We start from the raw sequence: 12,880 nt of genomic DNA, 5'->3' as shown, positions 1-12,880 counted from the left end.
TGTAATGTATGTCCTGAACGGATTTCCACGGCTTTTATGTAGTTCGCCGGCGCTCCTGTGATAAAGGGTGCAAAAAACGGATTGTTTGCAGAGGGCCCGCAATTACGTCACAGATAAGACGTCGCGCGCGATCTAAACGTAAACGGGCACATGCTATTACGCAAGACGCTGTTCAAATAAATATAAGCATGTGGTCCGGAGCCGGATCCTGGAGAGGTGTGCGAAAATTGTAACTAGGAGATTGCTATATTTGGATATAAATGGGATTATGTCGACTAATATTAGAAAAGAGATATATATTTTTTGTTGTTTATTTTTAAATTAAAATTCCAATTATAAAATGATCCTTGAAATATTTTAGTATAGTGCTTTATAGATTACTTTCAGCATGGCCTAGCACCTGAAAATTTAGTTTTTTTACAATATAATCTTTATTACAAACGAATAGGGTTGTAAATCGTAAATCTGTATGGAATGCGGATATAACCCACATTTAAAAAATGTAAACAATACTAAAATATAGACATATTCCAGATTCGTTAATGTATGTATTCCGCAATAACCTATTACAGATTATCTAACAACTGCGTAGTCTATCTCTTTTTAGTATGGTTGTCTCTTTCGCACATAATTACTGTCTGAAAATATCAATTCGAATTGTTTGATTCAAACAAATTATTAGACAAGAGTGATATAATCTCTGGAACTGACATTATAATATTACTGGTTGGTGAGAATTTAAAAAAGTACAATGAAAAATTTTGGCGGGCGGTTAAATCCATTTGTAATTTCAGCGGGGGAGTTGCTTACACTATCATCCCGCCTCCATGAGCGTTCCGCCTCTCGATTTAAATCCCAAAATAGTCCTGCTTGATTGGTCGCTGATCTCTTCGCCTATTACGTACACTACGTAGAATTTGATTTTACGATTATTTTTCTAATATAGAAACGTTTTTATATTACGCTCGTAAGAATTTTGGTCCATAAAAAATAATGCTAATAATAATTTATTTTACGATATAAATTTGTTCTCCAATTTCGAAATATAAAATAAATAAAAGATGAATAAAAAACCTCGGGGTTGTTGTAATTTTATTTAATAGTTCAGAAAACCCTTAACAGTGACATCACAAAATCTACTTAGTGACATAGTTACAGTATTTCCAATCGATTACCGACGTTATAATTATTACGTAGTCAATACCTTATTAATTGAAACAAAAGAGCCAATTATGCCATTACAGGCTTCCTATTACACCGTAACGTAATTTAAGTTACCTTTAATCGAACATTTAAATATAATAGAAAAAACTAATCTAAAACTACATCGGTCCGATTGATTATTTAAACTAAGTTATACATCTTAATAGGAAGACACATTTGACAAATGTGGGTACTTTAGTTTGAATTTAATTTAAGGTTTTATAATAAAGAGGGAGTAGTAGACTACTTGTTCCGAATACTACATTTTAATAAGAACAAAATTCTTTAAATAAAAAAAAAACCAGTGGCACTACAACCTTTTTAGGGTCTCATGTTTCTGTATCTGTTTCATGATCACATGACACACGCCGTCAACTTTTGGGTCTAAGGTATGCCTGTTTCCTTCACCGTTCGAGCGAATGTTAAATGCGCACATAGAAAGTCCATTGGTGCACAGCCGGGGATTGAATCTACGACCTGCAACATAAAAGTTACTAAAGCATCATTTAAATTTCTACTGTTTTCGTTTTATGTATACCTGTCTACTGTCTACTCATAACGTTGTCAACGTTACACAACAGTGTAATACCATGATTTAACAAAAAGTGGGATTCAGTTAAATGAGTAATACAGGTATTTTACAGTTATTCAAATATCCTTGATAGGCTTCAGAGAAACTGATTTACTCCCCACAAAAAAACCCCGACTGAAATGTTCACACAGTCATTGTATATGCAAATCCTCTATTCTATTGCAGTCATATCCGACATTACGCATTTATTTGTACAGTTATCATTTTCCTACTATGATTTTACTTTAATAAACTACTCAAGTAACATAGTGAATTACTGATACAGTAAAATTACGGTACTCAATTAAAATAATATCACTAAAAAATCCTCAGAATTATTAATTAATTTTTAATTAGATTACAATTGGCACATTACCCGAAGAACGGATGGCTGATGGGGCAAATAAGTCCTGGACTCCCACTAGGTGGACAAATGACCTGGCGATGATGGAGGGAAGGCGATGCAAAGCGCGTACCAGTCAACAGGATGAAACGAAAAAAAAAAAGATTAAAATTACTTAGATAATGTATTTGCACGCCACATACGTGCTAATACTACTAGAGAACGGCAAGATTGGAAAAATTTAGTGGAGGACTTTGTCGAAAGACAAGCTGCAAATAAATAAATAACCGCCTAAGATAGGGAGTAAATATTAAATTACTAAGCATATTTATTTTATATTCAATAACATAAAAACTGCATATATTTTGGCAAATAAATTATTTCATTTGATATTTAATGTCTAATAAAATTCAATTGCATGTTAGTTCAGCAATGTTGAACTACTGTCACTGCCTGCGACTCTCGACTCGAAGGCAACATTGTTCTTCATTCTTCTTCAGTTACACTCTTAATTTCTGAAGGTCGTGTTAGTGGTGCCGCACAACTCCACTCTCTCCTGTCTTAGGCAAGCCTCTGTAAAGACCTATATGGACCTTTACTTGATCGGTCCAGCGAGTAGAGCCTCGATTTTCAGTACCCTCCACTCTAGCAGTCACGATGAGTTTTTCTAAGCTTTCTGGATGTCCCTACATGTCCAACTCAGGATGTCCAAAACTAATTGTCACAGACGGAATCTATATAAATAAATATACCTAAATGAAAAGCATGCAAAAGACTCACAGACATTTACGTAACTTCTATTTATTTAATTTCTATATCGAAGCTATCTTAACACAGAACCAATCGCCATATTTGTCTTATAAACATTTTTAGAGTTAATTAATTCATACAATCGGAAGTGATACAAATCTGTACACGGTCGTATATTAGCTGTATTTGGTTGCTTTTAATTTATTTGATTAATATTAACTGTTAATGTGGAGCAACGTTTATGGATCTAAAATCCATTAAGGATTTTACGCTAAGAAAGTTTTTCATTTCGTTGCGAGAATTGAAAGGAAAGTTTTATTAATTAAAATTGGTAACGAATGCTTGGAAATGTAATCTACGTCTTTATTTATTTTAATAATATTTTAGGATCACCTGTGTCTAGTACTTTCAGTTGATTTCTCATGCCAGTTTTCACACAATTTCCATCGATATAAGAGCTAGTGGCTTAGGAAATATAAAATGCGTTGTCCTGTATGATATTTCAAGCGATTAGTATATTAAACAAAGTTTGAAAGTATCGACTGCAGCGCCATCTACCGGCTCTATGAATCTAAAACATCCATAAAATAACAGCCCAAACGCATACAAAAAATTCATTCAAATCGGTCCAGCCATTTAAGAGGAGTTCAGTGACATAGACACGTACAGTAGAATTTTATATATAAAGATAACCTAATTAGCCAAACAAAATTAAGTACATATTTATAATAAACTTACAAGGTAATGAACCAGCTACACACTAAAGTATTTCCGAACCAATTGGACTTAGGATACTTCAAGAAAAATACCAATTCTTAAAAGGCCGGCAACAAACTCGCGACTCCTCTTACATTGAGAGTGTCCATGGGCAGCGGTTTTACTTAACATCAGGTGAGCCTCCTGCCCGTTAGCCCCCTGTTATATAATAAATAAAATACTTGAACACATCATGATATGACTAAATCCAACATTAAGCTACAACCTTTGTTATCTCATAAGCTGAATTAGGAAATAGACTTCGAAGTTTAAGAGAAAGGATTCCGGTACCCCGAGGTCATAATGCCGAATTCATATGATGACTAACAAGACCTTAGACGTTCCAAGAAAAATATGAAACGCAGGTATGAGGTCTAAGGAAGTGCCAACACATTCTTTTGACTACGAGAAGAGAATGTCTTATTTTAGTTGTGTCTTTGATACGAGAATTTATTGGACTTTATTTACAGTCGCTTCGACTCTTTTTACAGTCTAAATACTAATATATTATAATACTAGTATATAAAATATATAAAACATACACAGACACACACCCACACACATACACATCACATACACACATACCCCATGTAGTTTCCTCTATATATTGTAATGTATTGTATTGTATAAGATCTTCTGTCGATCCGAAGTGGTGGAGGCCTGATGAACTGTAACACAGGTACTCTTACCTTTAGCAGGCATCAGTCTCACACAGACTAGCTTTTTCCATTAACAGAAGTAAGAATATAACTGTCACTTGCTTATGTCTTAAGTTTAAGTTTTTGTGAGAAATAAATAAATAAATATTAAAATCCTATGTCTGCGAATAGATATATAGATATATATTTTAATAATTGAGGTACCTTTGAGACTTGTACCGCCGCGACACTTTACTGTCAAACTGTATCAAGCTATAAAAATTGATGAATTTGTTATACGTTGCACCATTTTCTTGTAAAAACAAAATGATTTTCGATTTGAATAAAATTTGTTTATACAAAAGTACAATAATATATACTCCAAACATGAGTCGATTTGGAATTCCCTCCACTTTTCCATAAGTGGATCTATTAGACGAGTTATAAAAAACATGGTAAAATAGCGGAATACGCAAACAAAGAGTGATTTGAATATGTTGAACAATTATTCAAATCTTGTTCCTGAGGAATTGTTTAATCGTGACCGTGACATTCATTATTACCGGAAAAACTGGAAAGTGTGCATTATTTTTTTATAAATGCTATTCAAATGCGGTGCAACGATCCCACGCGCTTATTTTCCTCGACTCGAGAAGGTTAAGTGTATTGAGTAGCTTACGTAATTACGTACGATTTAATTGTTAATTTACTTTTCATACTCGTAATGATGTCAACATTTCTAGGGTCTAAATTCACGACCTATGTTAATGACACGAGGCTGGTACTTTGAGTATAAATAATAAAACAATTAGGATGCCCGGTCCTAGCGCGAAGGGCAGGGTGTAGCGGAACTGGATTATGTATTCTTTCAGAGAAAATAAAGATAGACATAGAGAGAGATGGAGCCGGAGGCCTATAACTTTATAGAGGGCTTTGAAAAAAAAATATAATTAATTCTGTATACAATTTTAAGTGTGTGTATCTTTTGTAAAGTAGGATGAATGCTTCAAGGAATATATGAGGCTTTTAATATAAAAAATTAAAATAATTAATTAACAACGTCGAAGCTACGGAACAACGGTTTTCAGGTGTCAAAAAGCAAATTATATATATTGTTTATAATATACTTTTTACACAACCGTATCGAATGTATAAATATATAAAATTATATGATATAATACGTAAAGAAAGAGTACATTAGCGAGCTCAAGAAAAAATTGCTAATTTCCTTTGATAAGGCTCGTGATTGCTTACTGGCTCGGCCTGTATTTCCGGTTTCCCTGAGAGAAAAATTAAATAAAATTGTATGATAATGAAAATTCTTGTCGATGTTATTGTTTGTGATAGGAGGTATGGCAACAGAATTAATTTTCATTATTGCGTATATACTTAATTTATAGGCTCACAGCTTAGCAAAAAACACACTTATAAATATATCATAATTAAAATAGGAATATTAAATTAATGATTCCCTTATTTAAAAAACTTAAACATTATTTAACTATAACTTAATTTTACAACCACTTATCTACGAGCTAATTGTGACAGCTTTAGGAATACTTCTCACAAATATCTCACTTTTCGGTGGCAATATATGTTTTAGTGTTCCCGTACTGCTTTCAAAGCCTTTTAAAATCGTTTTTGTAATTGTTGTCTTTTGTGTATGTATACTCCAAATTGCTGTTTACATTTTCGTGAATATTGTTTTCTTTTAGTTGTGTTGCTGATACGTTTATTAAAAAAATCTTATCTGTGAAACAATTTAAGGACACTTAATTATAACTTGTTTTTTACATATCCTTGTATTTGTGATGTGTCATGTTTCCTTATTAATAAAATCTATTTTTTTAATAAGATATGCACTTCTTGCACTTTACCCATCATATTTCTTTTTTTAGTTCTTTTCCTTACTAGGGTTGCCTGAAAGAGATCCCTTATAATTTTAATTTATTTATTTAACTAATTTAATTTAGTAGTTCACTAGTAGTACACACACGTGATATATAATATTCTTTTGATTTTGCTTAGTTCCTAGTGATCTTCGGAAATGTGAAAATATTTATACAAGTTAATAACATAAGCTTTGGTATAAGTGATGAATAAAACAAAGAACGGATGTCAGCAGTTGTTACGGGAATTTACTAGTTCTTGTAATGCATGATGTGTGATAAATATTTATTCGGTGCCAGGTGTGCAATTATACCCTTTATCTATCCAATCAGTACTCAAAAAAAGTTTTAATATCAAAGCCCTATACCTTAAGGTATACACAGCTCTAGAAGAAAGAGCAGTGTTGGCCGAGAGGCTCCAGACTCTCATCCCTGAGGTCGAAGGTTCGATCCTGGCACCAATGGAATTTCTTGCTATATGCGCATTTAAATGAACGGTGGACGAAAACATCGTGAGGAAACCGGCTTGTCTTGCCAAAAGTCCACTTCGTGTGTCAGACATAGCTGATCATCGACTTGCTATTAGATTGACTGAGGCCCAGACCTAAAAATATTTTTATAAGAAGAAATGAATCAAATAATTTTATTCTATATAAAAAAGAAAATATGCAATAAAATGAATTGATGCACTGGTCCCTACTCTAGGCCACTACTACTTCCCATTGCGTAGGCACCTAGTGTCTTCCAAGCTTAGCTTACGTAACGGATACCAACCCTACCACGTAGAACCACGATTAGTCAATGTCACAAAAGTCAAAATCATTTATTCATATAGGTAACGCAATGTACACTTATGAACGTCAAAATAAATATATACATATATGAAATGCTTTTAATTTTTCATTTACTGCCAGTTCTCAAATCAAGGACGTAGAACGGAAGAGAAGAAATGGTAATTGGTAACAAACTCTCCGCTACTCTTATTTTGTTGGTTTTTTGTTTTATCAGCCCCAGTCACTCAATAGGTGAGCTATATTTACGGCATAGGAATACTCGAGGTCCGTTCATTAGAGAAAAAGTTTTTCATAAAATAACTCATCATCATCATCATCATAATCAGCCTCTTAATTAGGTCCATTTCTCTCCTCTATTTTCCTCCAGTACGCCCTGCATTGGCCTCTGTGTATTCTTAAATAACTAAATCTCTTAAATTATATTACAACTGTTACCTCTTTCAGGTTCCTTGGACCAGGTAGAACTGCATGGTGTATTTGTCTTTTTTTATGAAACAGGAGGTTCAAGTGATGTTAAGTAATAGCCCATGGACAAGCAAGCTCACAAGTGCGTTGCCGGGCTTTAAAAGTCGTTATTTTAACATACAATCTATCTATATATCCCGCCTACCCGTCTATCAACAAATTACATATTACGAAACTATGCAATAAAAGTGTTTGTCATATTTGTCGTATTGATTACTTGTTTGTATGACAATGCCTGACGTGGTGTAAAACAAAATATGCGTTAATTTTAGAGACCAATAAATGTTTACAACCGTTTAGCGTCTTTTGGAATTAAGAAATGGCATTGACGTTAACTTAAAGCTTTAGAATGGACGACACGAAGATTATTACATCATGTTTGTGTTTATCATTAGGTTATACAAAGGGCTAATATGAGAGAAATCGTGGTCTTGTATGAGCTTGGACACAAAGTAAACGTTTAGCCAGATAAAATAATACTCCGAGCCAGTCTCACATCTTGGCTCTTCAGTTGAAACCACGTCATGGAGCGTGATATCAAAGAAGCTCATAATTGGTAGCGAAAGATACATGAAGATTGTTTTCCTTGCATGCCATTGTGCCAGCGGAATAAGTGAGTAATTAATTCCAACCCGAGCGGTTAAAAACATATACTAATATACTACTGTTAATAAAATATACTCAGAGATTAACGTGTATTCAAATATATCCATAAACATTACTTATTTTGTAAATCATTAAACAGTGAATGTTTTACAAAACCAAAAGTATAAAAACGTTCTGTACTTCATTCATTTGTTTTACAGTCATTTGTCTTATTCAACTTTTGCAAAGCAATAACGTCATCTAAACATTTGATTCAACAAAATAAGTTTAGACCTACTGTATTAAATACTTATGTAAACAATTCAGTGATGCATGTATGTTGCAACTGAAGTTCATCTGGCTTCACAATAGAACATATATTTGGTAATAAAGGAATTCTATACATATTGTATACACGAAGAATATTTGAGTTTCTTGACTTAGATTGCAAATGTCTCTGCTTTATCAAAAACTGGTGTTTAATATCTTGATCAAATGAAGCCGCAATCTAGTTAGTAACAAATCATTATTTGATGTACAGCATTACTATCCTAAATCCTTCGTTTAAAGCTTTCTCCGACATCGGAAAGCACTTATCTCAATCACAATATACAATTTATCATAAGCCATTGATTTTAGGCGTTACACTTACCTAGTAAAGGAGAGAGCGACCTTGATACTAATTCTTCAGACTGTGTCACTTTTTTCTAACATACAAATCGGTACCGCAAATTTGGGTACGTTGACCTTGCGCCCACAGACTATATGAGTCAAATATCTAGCGCAGAAGCCTCTCTGACCCACTGTTTTCCATAATTCACGTAGGCGTGATCAAGGTAATGTATTTTATCAACGCAGGTGACAAGATCGGTGACGCGTTGACAAGTAATTAATCATTTGACACCGATGTCTGATTTACGCGAATCAATTTTGACAAGCGTAAAATTAAGCAGATTCTACAAAGTATTTTGTTGGGGAGGCTACATACCTGGAGCAAAGCCAGGGTGCTAAAGAACGGACAAGCCATTACGATAGCTATAAGTGAATGACATGAAAGTGGATGAAACGTGAGAGGTATATCAGAACTGTAGAAAGAGATCCGTGGTCTCTGCCTCTCCCTTCGGAAAAAGGCGTGATGATATAAATACATATTAAATCTTTCTTTTATTATATACGACTGTGAAGTACCACTGAAGACATTTTTTTTTATTGCCAAGTGGGAAGGAGGCTAATCTGATGTTAAGGGACACTGCCAGAAGGCTCGCATAATTGGTTCGCTGTTGTTGAAGAACTCGAATTACTTCAGAAATACTTCAGTGGGCAACTGGTACCACAGGCGACAAAAACTGCCAAAAAGCCTTTTGTGTACGGCTATACGGCTACGTTATACATTAAGCAGTAATTCCTCTTATTCTATAGTTATATAGGTTTTAGTGTCAAAATTGCAAAACAACCTGAATATTAAAACATCGCCCGTCATGTATGTAATAATACTAATTAAGTTTTATTGAACAAGAAAGTAACAAATATCTATTCTCAATGTGGTCGTATTTGTTATAACAATTAAAGAAAACATCGTAACGATCTCGTCTTTATAGGGCTTTTGTACATTATATTGCTTAAATTTTTGAATACATACAAGTAGGTTCGCATAGCGAATTCTCAAAGTGCCTGTGAATTCGCTTAACATACGTTACCATATATATTATAATGAAATAAAGAACAAATTTCAAGGATGTGTTATTTATAAGAATATAAACTTAAGACCGCTTAAGTGTGGTAAAATTAAATTCTTAGTGACCCCTCGTCTTTGTGATCAGCCGTCTGTGACTGACATAAATTTTTAGGGCTAAAGCATGTTAGTTTCCTCACGATGTTTTCCTTCATTCGAGTAAGATGTGAACGCGGAGAGTAGTATTCCTTATTAAGTATTCAAACGTACGATTTCAGGATTGGGAGTCCCATGCACAAGTGACAGCTCCTAAAAGTGTATAAGATAAAACTTAGAGTCATATTTCATTATAGCACAATAGAAATAGTCAATTCTTGGAACTCTATTACCTTATTTGCAATCTTGTACAATATTTGTCTAAATATTTCGTCTTTTCGGTATTTGTGCATACTGTTGTGTAAAATATTAAACGCATTTATGATTTTAATGTAATTACTTAAATGAGAAAGGTTTAATATTTTTTTCAGTTATTTTTACTTAATAGTATTAATAAATAGCCCATTAAAGACCCCAATGGTAATATAGAGTAGGCATAATGATATTATTTTCTAAAACATATATTTAATTTATTTGTTTTCTTTGTCATTTCTGTGGTTCTGCGTAACGACTTGCTTTCCAAAATGAGAATCACGCACGCTTACCACCAATAATTTTAATTATGAATTATTATTTCGATTTTACACTACAGTTATCTTTCTAATATAAATAAATAAAAACTATCGTCTGTGCTTAACATAAAAGTACTAAAAACAACTGAATGAATCTATATTATGATACTGTGCCACGTGTTGTGTACCTAAAAATAACCTTATTTTTTTATTAAAAAAAAATAAAGTTTGGACATTATATTTAATAGGCCCGAAACTACAACAGTTTGAAACTAAAAACATATAGCCTTATTGACATAAATTGTGTTTACGTTGTGTGAAAGGACACGAATGAGTACTAGTAAAAACGGTGCAATTAGACGGATTTACTTTTTGTACAAAGTTATATGTATAACATATATCGCTTATCTGCTACTTTCATTGATCCAGTGAATCCTTCCTACTTACCGTAATTTTGTGTATCACGCTCTTAATGAGGTTTAAGTTTCTATTTAGTTTTAGTATTTATTGTTATTTTAAATTTTTATGTTCTAATATAATTGATGTGTAAAATTTGTGAAGTGATATTTTCTTGTAAATTCAAATTCAAAATCATTTATCCATTTAGGTAACACATTGTACACTTATAAACGTAACTTCAATAAAGAAATATACATTAAATGCTTCTAATTTTACATTAACTACCAGTTCTCAAATCAAGGGCGTAGAAAGGAAGAGAAGAACCGGCAATAAACTCTCCCCAACTCAACCCCATGTCAAGTTTTTTGATTTACAAAATTGTTAAGGAGCTGCAACCATTGCACCGTGTATTTATAGTTGTATGTTTAAGTAGTAATAGCAGATTAATTTATATATTACAGCCCTAAATTTCAATTCGATTGAAACATTTATCGGTTATGAGTCACGTTTTCGCCACACAACCTCTACATTACGTCTTGTCTGCATGTTCGTAGTCAATCAGTACTTTCACACTACACCCACGCGTTCAGATGAAATCCGCGACGAATGTGTAATCAGGGACAACAATTTGTTTTCTAAGCCAATAAGATGACCTGTCACCTTTATTAACACCTTATTTGACAACACAACATTATACCTTAGTGGTTAATGTACAAATACATCTTTTTTAATGAATACTAATGAAAGAGACAGAAATATTTCCCCACTGTTACACGATATGGAATATATCGTATACGTCAATGATATTTTTAATAATATAATGAGCACTGCAGGCCTTGTGGCTTCAGCGAGCGACAGGTTCGATCCCCGGCTGTGTACCAACGGACTTTCTTTGTGCGCATTTTATATTCGTTCAAACAGTGAAGGAAAACATAGTGAGGTAACCGGCATATCTCAGAGTTCTGACCCAAAGAGTCAACGGCGTGTGTCTAGCACAGGAGGCTGATCACCTACTTCCCTATTAGATTGCCAAATGATCATGAAACAGATTCAGAAATCTGAGGCCTAGAAGAGTTGTAGCACCAGTGATTTTTTTACAGCTTAGTTCGAAATTAACTGCGTAAAACCGTCCCATTATTATTTCGGTTTTATACACTAAAAATAATTAATGAATTTCAATTTGAATGCTGAATAACGATTAAAAGTACATTTTATATGCAGGAAGTCAAAGATTTGTCGTTATGAGTACAAAAAAGATGTTTTTAACAGATAAATCGAAAATTCGTGTGGTTGGACCAATTAAAACGTTCAAATACAGCCATTGCTAAGTATTGTTACGGTTTTGTTGACGATTTGCGATCGAATCGGTAGTACAGCCTTTTTTGGTAAAATGAGTCAGGTCGAAATTATATTGATAGTAATCGAGTGGTATTTTCTTTTTAATTTTTATATTTAACGATATTTATTTCTTTAAAAAAGGTTTTCCTACGAAACTGCAATCTGCAACTGCACACAAAAATTGATTTCTTTAATTGGCACATCCTAGAAATAATAATAATAGCCTTTTATTTCAGATACTTTTACACTTAAACAGATTTATATTTGTATCATCTCATTCTTTCATCTGTGTGCCCTTTTTTGGCTAAGGTCTATCTGGTCTGTGCCCCTCTGTCATGTACCACTTGATGTTTCCTTTATACTTAATAACTAAAATATAATTCTTTCAAAGTTTAATGTATCTAAAAAAGAGAGATATAAATGACAAGATATTGTACAATTTTTAAAATGATACTCTGCGCAACTGTGAGAGAGGATCAATTTCAGGCATTTTTTTAAAGCTAACCTACACATCCCCAGGACTGTTCTGCGGAATGACAAAAGGTTTAATTAGAAAATGAGGAATTTATTTTTTTAAGGCAAACTACCAATGTGACTTGATAAATTTAAATATTTATTTCGTACATATGAAACGTAATAAAATATAACGGACATCAGACAAATCCAACCTCTTGTCTATGGGCAACACTTTAAAGTGCTCAATCCTTTTTTCATAAGACTCGCCAAACAATGTAAATGAGAAAACCTGGATTTGTAGGGAAGCTGAATTTGTCAAATATCAATAGATTTTGATAAAGAAGTGTTTTTGA

The sequence above is a fragment of the Pieris napi genome, chromosome 9, assembly GCF_905475465.1.
Source record: "Pieris napi chromosome 9, ilPieNapi1.2, whole genome shotgun sequence".
NCBI classification, from domain to species: domain Eukaryota; kingdom Metazoa; phylum Arthropoda; class Insecta; order Lepidoptera; family Pieridae; genus Pieris; species Pieris napi.
This window is presented reverse-complemented; position numbering follows the sequence as displayed.